The sequence below is a fragment of the Podarcis erhardii genome (assembly GCF_964252035.2).
Source record: "Podarcis erhardii genome assembly, chromosome: 2".
Classification (NCBI taxonomy): Eukaryota; Metazoa; Chordata; class Lepidosauria; order Squamata; family Lacertidae; genus Podarcis; species Podarcis erhardii.
Window position 1 is genome coordinate 118,399,161 of NC_138498.1, and position 9,797 is coordinate 118,408,957.

Genomic DNA, 9,797 nt, shown 5'->3' on the forward strand with positions numbered 1-9,797 from the left:
GAGCCGGACGAGGGGCTGCTACAGCAGAGGAAGAGTTTGGATTTGATATCCCGCCTTTCACTCCCCTTCAGGAGTCTCAAAGCGGCTAACATTCTCCTTTCCCTTCCTCCCCCACAACAAACACTCTGTGAGGTGAGTGGGGCTGAGAGACTTCAGAGAAGTGTGACTAGCCCAAGGTCACCCAGCAGCTGCATGTGGAGGAGCGGAGACTCGAACCCGGTTCCCCAGATTACAAGACTACCGCTCTTAACCACTACACCACACTGGCTGGCAAGCCCAGCGGAAAGACTTCCTCAGAGTGGTTCAACCCCACAACTCCAGCATAGAGAGCCCACAGCTGACGTGGGCGGACACCAAATTATCTTTTATCCACCCCGAGGGACCCACAACTGCTGGCCCGCAGGCTGGATGTGATGAGCGCATACTTCGTGGGCTGGTTGAGGATATGCGTGGCTCGCCGGATCCCAGAGACAGAGAGGATTATGGGGAAGCGGAGGGAGATGGCCAACATGCCCTCGGCGCAGACGGGAGAACGCCGGCTCTTCCGGCGGTTCTCCTACAGGGAGGCGGAGGGGCCCAGGGAAGCATACAGACAGCTCCACAAACGTTGCCATCAGTGGCTCAAGCCGGAGAAGCGGACAAAGGAGCAGATCTTGGAGCTGTTGACCCTGGAGCAGTTTCTGGCTGTCCTGCCCCAGGAAATGCAGAAGTGGGTGGGTCACCCTGAGACCTGCAGCCGGGCGGTGGCTCTTGCAGAGGATTTTCTGCTGAGGCGAGGAGAGGCCAAGACACAGGAAGAGCAAAACAAAAAATTCCTTCCAGTAGCACCTTAAAGACCAACTAAGTTAGTTCTAGGTATGAGCTTTCGTGTGCATGCGCAGGCCAAACCTTACGCCAAAGGATAAACGGACATAAATCTGACATCAGGAATCACAAGACAGAGAAACCAGTAGGAGAACACTTCAATCTCCCAGGACATTCTATACAAGATCTCAAAGTAGCTGTTCTATTACAAAGGAATTTCAGAAATAGACTGGAAAGAGAAGCTGCTGAATTACAACTTATCACCAAACTTAAAACCATGGAGAGACCTGGTCTGAACAAAGACATTGGATTCTTATCTCATTATACATGACAAAGCCATTTTTCACCTTCTCACCCCTTGCTTTTTCCTGTAAGACCTATTGCAGTCGTTAAGAGTCCTCAACAGGCTCATCACAGCTATCTGCCAATCACCCATTCCCACCACCCTTCTGAGTAATACCCCTCCCCACCTTCTCACTATATAGAAGGGTTTGGTGACTTCTGTTTCAGTGTATCTGAAGAAGTGTGCATGCACACGAAAGCTCATACCTAGAACTAACTTAGTTGGTCTTTAAGGTGCTACTGGAAGGAATTTTTTGTTTTGACTATGGCAGACCAACATGGCTACCTATCTGTAACAGGAAGAGCAGGTGAGGAGAGTTTTTCAGGCTGTCCTGCGAAAGGCAGGGCAAAGAATATCTGACTTTTAGAAGACATCTGAGCTTTTAATGGTGGACATTTTACTGTTTTTATATACACTGGCATCTTGGTACTCAAACGGCTTTGCCCCCAAACAAATTGGCTCCTGAATGCTGCAAACCTGGAAGTAAGTGTTCCAGTTTGCGAACGTTTTTTGGAAGCTGAACGTCCGATGTGTCTTCCGCGGCTTCCGCTTGAGTGCAGGAAGCTCCTGCAGCCAATCGGAAGCTGTGTCTTGGTTTTCAAACTGTTTCGGTAGTCAAATGGATTCCCGGAACAGATTAAGTTCAAGAACCAAGGTACCGCTCTATGTTGGAAGCTACACAGAATGGCTGGGGAAACCCAGTCAGATGGGTGGGGTACAAATAAATTATTATTATTATTATTATTATTATTATTATTAAGCTAGTACAGTGGTGCCCTGCAGGACGAATGCCTTGCAAGACGAAAAACCCGCTAGACGAAAGGGTTTTCTGTTTTTCGAGGCGCTTCGCAAGATGAATTTCCCTATGGTCTTGCTTCGCAAGACGAAAACGTCTTGCGATTTTTTTTTTGCTTTTTTCTCCCTTTTTCTAAGCCGCTAAGCCGCTAATAGCCGCTAAGCCGCTAATAGGGTTGCTTCGCAAGACGAAAAAACCGCTAGACGAAGAGAATCACAGAACGGATTCTTTTCGTCTTGCGAGGCACCACTGTATAGGTGTAGAAAACTGACTTTTGTGTGGATGTAAGGTAGGATTCTGTACAAAATGAAAAGGGTCACATTTGCTTCCCCACACCTCCTTTGGTCTCTTGCCCTGTCCATCCTAAGCATTTGGCCCCCAGAGAGTTGACCATGTGGGAATGTGCCCACTTCAAGACTGGAAAAGGTTTCCTCCTGCCCCTCCATTAGGAGAAACTGCCTCATGGTTGGAGCCTGCGTTGCAGTTTGCAATTTGGGAATTTGCTGTCCTGTGGACTATTACTCTGGTGACGAAGAAGAAGGGTGAAAGTGTTTGCTGTTCTTTCAGGAGCTGGGCCTAATCCAGGAGGTGGCGGTGAGCTTTGCAGAGGCCGAGCAAACTGTGTCCAAAACTGCTCCGAGGCGTCTCATCAGAGAGGTTGGAAAGGGGAAGGAGGCCAGTTCGCCAGGTAAGGATTCCCTGAGCTTGAGGTTTGTGGAGGTACATCTGCCCCTCCCTTAATAATATTCAGAAGGAATTTGAAAACAATCCTGTTTATGCAGGCAGCTGAGGGCTGAAGGATTTTTCTAGGCAACCCAGAGATTATTATTTTACTATTATTCATTTCGCTTCTATACCGCTTTATATTTTTAAGAGGGAAAAAATCTCAAAGCTGTTTGCAAACTGCATTAAAACATAAAGCAACCCAGAAGAAAAACATTACAGAAGAAAGTCAAACATACATTCAGAGCAAGCTAATTAACAGGAAACTAAAATGTTATCTTAAAGATTTCAAAATGAAACATTACAAGAGGACTGGAAGAAGTTTAAGAACTATCTGCAGAAACACTGTAAAGTGTATGAATACTAAAATGATGTTGGATATGAAATAATATGGCATCAGTGGTACAGTGTTAAAAAATATGTAAAAAATGTAATAGAAAAAGGTTATATTATGTCAAAGTAAACAATATGTTAAAGGTGTTTAATTATAAGGAGGAAAGATTGGAGACATAATAGAAGTGATTACAATAACCAGAAATGAGTTTTGAAGAAGGGTAAGGATTTGCTGTATCTGACTGGACAAAGAGGAATACAAAAAAGGGAGGCGTGAGGAGGTCAAGAAAGAAAGTTTTGTAAACATGAGTCTGAAAACTGGAGTTTTTGTTTTTAGTTTTTTCTTTTCTTTTTACTGTTTTATGTGGTGTGCTGTTTATGCTGTTTTGTGTTGTTTTGATGTTTCCTTTGTTTTTGGAAAAATAAATAAATATATTATTAAAAAACAAAAACAAAATGAAACATTCCAAAGGGTGTAGGTCAGCTACAAAATGCACATTTAACATAGCAAAGTTAACAAACAAACAAAATTTTAGCATTCCAAAAGAAAACATTATTAAGGGAAGTCAAACATAAAATGTACATTTCATACAGCATAATTAGCGGGGGGAATATTAATCAGAAACACAGAAGGTACCTGCCACCTTTGTTGGCGATCCTTCCGATGGTGGTTCACTGCAGGAGGTGGTTTGGGAAACTCAGGCTCCATGACCTGGGTCTGCACCAAGAGCAGCCAAGATGGTCTCTGGCCTCTTCTGCAGTTCTGCTTTTGTAGCTGGAGTCAGTCAGGCCCCGCCTTCCCAAGTAGGTGGGAAAAGGCCAGCAAGGCAGGGAGCAGGACCTCCAGGACTCACAGCCGATATAACTGTTTTTTTGGACTGCTGCTATACTGTTTTAAATGCTTTTAAAAATGTTTTTGCAAAATGTTTTATTATTGACGGGTTTGCCGCCCTGCACTCCCTTCAGGAGTAAAGATGGGATATAAATTGAATTATTATTAGTCTTATCAGGGATGGGGGAGGCGCCGTCGTCTAAACCACTGAGCCTCTTGGGCTTGACGATCAGAAGGTCAACAGTTTGAATCCCCTCGACGGAGTGAGCTCCCATTGCTTTGTCCCAGCTCCTGCCAACCTAGCAGTTCGAAAGCACGCCAGCGCAAGTAGATAAATAGGTACCGCTGCAGCGGGAAGGTAAATGGCATTTCCGTGCGCTCTGGTTTCCGTCACAGTGTCCCATTGTGCCAGAAGCGGTTTAGTCATGCTGGCCACATGACCCGGAAAGCTGCCTGTGGACAAATGCCAGCTCCCTCGGCCTGAAAGCAAGATGAGCACCGCAACCCCATAAGCATAGCTGTCAACCTTTCCCTTTTCTTGCGAGGAATCCTATTTGGAATAAGGGAATTTCCCTTTTAAAAAGGGAAAAGTTGACAGCTATGCCCATAAGTCACCTTTGATTGGACTTAACCCTCCAGAGGTCCTTTACCTTTTGCCTACCTATTATTAGTACAGTGGTACCTCGGGCTACATACGCTTCAGGTTACATACACTTCAGGTTACACACTCCGCTAACCCGGAAATACTGCTTCAGGTTAAGAACTTTGCTTCGGGATGAGAACAGAAATCAGGCTCTGGCAGCGCGGCAGCAGCAGGAGGCCCCATTAGCTAAAGTGGTGCTTCAGGTTAAGAACACTTTCAGGTTAAGAACGGACCTCCAGAACGAATTAAGTACTTAATCCGAGGTACCACTGTACTATTAATATTAGTATTTCCATTTCCCTGAATAAATAGGTCCATTCATTTGGTCTGTTTACTCTTTTGAGTCCTCCTTTCTCCTCTCCTCTTCTTATCGCAGCTCTCGTTTTTTCTTTTTTTCAGGTGGTGAAGGCTGGATGAGTGACAGCGATGGGGAGCCACAGGAGATGTTGTCCAAAAGAGCCCGTAGTCTAGAGCTGGAGCAGAATTTTTTTTAGTGATGGTGGATCCAAGAGAGACGATGGAAGGGGAGACTGGAGCGGGGAAGCCACTGCAGGCCCAGAAGGCTCAGCCTGCGAAATAGCCCCACAACAACGGATACGCAAAGGAAAGGGAAGGAGTTTGTGCACTTTGTGTGAGAAAAGCTTCAGCACTAAACCGAGTTTTAATAGGCACCAGAGGATCCACACAGGAGAGAAACCATACGAATGTCCAGACTGCCAAGAAAGCTTTCTCACCAGATCCAACCTCATTAGGCATCGCAGGATCCACACGGGAAAGAAGCCGTACAAGTGCTCAGACTGCGGGAAGACGTTCAGTCGGAGCGCGAACCTCATTACCCATCAGAGGAGCCTCACCGGAGAGAAGCCATATAAATGCTCTGGCTGTGGGAAGACATTTGATCAAAGCGCGCACCTCATGAGGCACCTGAGGCACCTCATGAGGCTGTACGAGTGCGCCGACTGTGGGAAGGGGTTTGCTCACGGGACAGCTCTTAACAATCATCAGAGAAGCCACACCAGAGAGAAGCCATACAAGTGTTTGGACTGCAGCATGACATTCCGCAATAAATCAAGCCTTAATAGACACCAGGGACTTCATACGGGCGGAAAATCGTACCGGTGCCCAGACTGTTGGAAAGGATTCAGTCGCTGTTCGGTACTAGCCAGGCATCGGAAAACGCATTTGAGAAGCCAGGCCCCTGTTCACACTGTGGCAAATCCTTCCTTAGCACATCGGACCTTACAACACACCAGAGAACCCACGCAGGAGAGGATGTTGTGTAAATTCCCAAGGGTTGTGGGAGAGAGATTCTTTCAGAATCATGGAACCTTCCTAGAAATCAGGGAATTCTCATGGGACAGGAGGCATAAGGCTAGCTCACACAATAGCCTGGGAAGGAACAGGTACCCAGGGTTGACGCCATGGCATCAATAGTTGCCATTGTCCTTGCCAGTATCTCCTGTGGCACCTGTAAAGGAAAAGGTAAAGGGACCACTGACTGTTAGGTCCAGTCGTGGCCGACTCTGGGGTTGCGGCACTCATCTCGCTTTACTGGCCAAGGGAGCCGGCGTACAGCTTCCGGGTCATATGGCCAGCATGACTAACTAAGCCGCTTCTGGCGAACCAGAGCAGCGCACGGAAACGCCATTTACCTTCCCGCCGGAGCGGTACCTATTTATCTACTTGGACTTTGACGTGCTTTCGAACTGCTAGGTTGGCAGGAGCAGGGACCGAGCAACGGGAGCTCACCCCGCCACGGGGATTCAAACTGCCGACCTTCTGATCTTCTGAAGTCCTAGGCTCTGTGGCTTAACCCACAGCACCACCCGCGTCCCCTGTACAAGGTCTCAATAAATATACCCTCAAAAATCCACAATACGCTCCTCCTGCTCAGTTCCTGTTCTCAGTGGCTGGAACACCTCCCCTTAAACATGTCTGCATTTCCATTGAATGCCAGGACTCCAACTTCCATTATGAACTGAGGAGAGGCGCCAAAAGCTTCTCACTGTGAGAAAGTGTGGCAGCGGCTAATGTGGGTTCCCTTCAACCCATTGATATTGGGGGCATGGACATTTTCTGTTCTTTCAGGTGTGGCAGCCATTTTGTCGTTGTCCCCCGCCATGTTATGCTACCCACAGACACGTGGTCGCCATTTTGTGTCATGCCACACACCCTACGGCAGCCATTTTGTGACTGGCACTCATGGCGCTTTCTCAAAATTCCAAAGATGCCCACTAGTGAAAAAAGATGATCAGAAATGGTCAGAGGCCTGTAGCTGCTAATAGTTTTCAGTTCTGGCAGTTGCTAGGGGCAACTCTGGAAAAGCCCTGCTAGTTTCTTACCAGACTCCAGGAAGGAGATGATCCAAAGATTTGGCAGAATAATTGGGAAGAGAATAGAAGAGGGCACGATTTGTGGAGCCGAAATGAAAAGTGGTTTGGGGGAGTCACTTTGTTATTTTATCTCTATGGCACCCTGCCTTTTTTATTGGCATTGGTTATTCCACACATGGGTAGCTTATGACCAGCTTACAGCCTTGGGGCCCATTGTTGGGCGACTCTTATCTTTCCTGTCTCCATGACTCAGAGTCCTCCTTTATACACCCTTCCTTGTAAAGTTTAAAAGCCAATCTGCGCATGCAGCAAAAGAGACGCTTTTATTGAATTCTACCATTTTTAGAAATGCAAGTGGAGCTGGATCTAAAATTCTCTCCCCGTGTAAAACACAAAACATTCTGCTTTAAGGAGCTTTAAGGAGAAAGATTATGGTCTACTTCAGTTTTCTACGTGCAGCGAAGTAATCAAACACAAAGTGCCTCCTAAGCTGCAGTCTGATGTGGGGCAGTTTTGACATGCGATTTTACTTGCGTGTATGGCATTTCAACAGTCAAATTCAATTATATTTTGTTTAAAAAATATACAAAATGGGCTTTTACTGTACTGGGCTGTGATTCTGTTTCATGTTTATTGCGGGGAGTAAGTCCTATTGAATTAGGCGGTACTTATTTACTTCTACAGGACGCGGGTGGCGCTGTGGGTTAAACCACAGAGCCCAGGACTTGCCGACCAGAAGGTCGGTGGTTTGAATCCCCGCAACGGGGTGAGCTCCCGTTGCTCGGTCCCTGCTCCTGCCAACCTAGCAGTTCGAAAGCACCTCAAAGTGCAAGTAGATAAATAGGTACTGCTCCGGCGGGAAGGTAAATGGCGTTTCCGTGCACTGCTCTGGTTCGCCAGAAGCGGCTCAGTCATGCTGGCCACATGACCCGGAAGCTGTACGCTGGCTCCCTTGGCCAATAAAGCAAGATGAGCGCTGCAACCCCAGAGTCATCCGTGACTGGACCTAATGGTCAGGGTCAAAACAAAACAAATTCCTTCCACTAGCACCTTAAAGACCAACTAAGTCAGTTCTTGGTATGAGCTTTCGTGTGCATGCACACTTCTTCAGATACACATGTATCTGAAGAAGTGTGCATGCACACGAAAGCTCATACCAAGAACTGACTTAGTTGGTCTTTAAGGTGCTACTGGAAGGAATTTGTTTTGTTTTGACTATGGCAGACCAACACGGCTACCTATCTCTAATGGTCAGGGGTCCCTTTACCTTTACCTATTTATTTCTACAAGGCAGATGCAGTGTCTCTCTGGCCTTCCAGTTGTTGTTTGGACTACAAATCCCATCAGCCATTGGCAATCCTTGCTGAGGCTGATGGGAGTTGAAGTGCAGCAACATCTGGAGGGCCAAAGTTTTCTCCACCCCTGCTATGAGATCACCGGGAGGAGCTCTGCCAAATCCAGTCCAAGTTCCTTCTAGCCCAGTAACTTGTTTTCCCAAAGCTGCCAATCAGATGCCTCTTGAGATGATACCAAGCAGGCTAGAGAGGCGCTGCCCTTCCTGACTGCTGCTGTTCCGCATCTCATATTCAGAGATACACTGCTGCCGAAGATGGAGGTTCCATATATCCTTCATGCCAATGGGCCATTGATAGCCTCATCCTTCCTGGGGATTGCCTGGTCCCCTTTTAAAAGTTAGCAGTCATCACTGCCTCCTGCAGTGCTGTGAAAGACCGTGCATGCAAACTGTAGTTTTTTAAGGGTGCCTGGGAAGCAGCGGTTATGTGTTGCCGGCCTCTGCTGCCACAGCAGGCGCTGTGATCCCCCATCCGTTTGACTTCACCCTCGGAGGCGCATGTGACGTTAACATATGAGAGTGCTGGAGGTGAAATAGGTAAACAGCTGAGCCAATCAGAACCCAGGGGGTGGAGTCAGAAAGACTATAAAACCAGCTCTGGGAGGGGTGAAGGGGGGAGTTCGTTGGGAGTTGGGTGGTTGGTTGGAGTGGGAATGAATTGGGATAATCTGTGGGGAAGTTGAGTTAGTGTAGCGAAATAAGCTGAGTCAGGAACAGTTAGGGGCTAGGAAGACAAGTAAATATCTGAGAGGTGGTTTAGTGAGTGAGCGCAGGTAGCGGAAGTTATAGGTCTGGATAGGCACCCCATGAATGTAATTGACTGATACCGTTTATGAAACCACACACTTGTTAAACTGCAATAAATAAACAAAAGTTTATGATCCAATTTAACCCTGACTGGACTCAGTATTGTACCAGGTAGGGCCTGGGTGGTGGCAGCGAGAAATAAAGTGCTGGCACAGGGATCAATAGACGGTGAAACGTCCGGGGACCCTGTGTGATCGCCACAGCGCACTCCATTGTCTCTCAAGACAGGCAGATGCCAACCATTTTAAATACCTATCGGGCAGCATGTGAGCAGTTACAATGCCTGCATTTTCAACCAACTGATGGGCAAACAACATTTGGAGGGCCACAGGTTTCCACCATTGATTTGAGGAGCTCGTGGTTTTTCCTCCTTGCGGAAAACCAAACCCAAGCAGATTCTTACGGGTGCTCTTGTTTCGTGGAATGGGTGCCAAACATTTCTGTGCCTTCCACGAGCTCAGCAACACTGATCTTCGCCGAAGACGCCAAGCCAAGAGGCTTGAAATAGCATTGGCCTTTGTTACAGGACAGATCCTGTTTATATTCCTCCATTGTGAAAGCTGACGGTCGGTCCCTCTGCCTCTGCTTCCTGTTTTTTAACCGTGGTTCATCAGTTCAGGTCAGGACACATACTCCCCCCCCCCATCAACTGAATGGGTTTTCTGATGGCTTTCAACACACAGCCAATTTGTTGTCACGAACGGGTTGCTGTTTCCCAGCAGATGTCCCTAGCAAAGCACCCCCTGGACGTGGAGAAACTTATGTCTCTCCTGATGTTGGTGGACTCCCATTACCCATATGTTTAGTTGGGAACTTCAGGCTGCTCTGT

At 47.3% G+C, this 9,797-nt stretch overlaps 1 long non-coding RNA gene across 1 annotated transcript; it reads left to right on the forward strand.

The window, feature by feature from the left end:
• Positions 1-2,104: 2,104 nt before the first annotated feature.
• LOC309337366 lies at positions 2,105-7,413 on the forward strand. Its single transcript, XR_014154213.1, has 2 exons — positions 2,105-2,631; positions 4,874-7,413. It is a non-coding gene; the product is annotated as an uncharacterized lncRNA (long non-coding RNA).
• Positions 7,414-9,797: the final 2,384 nt, after the last annotated feature.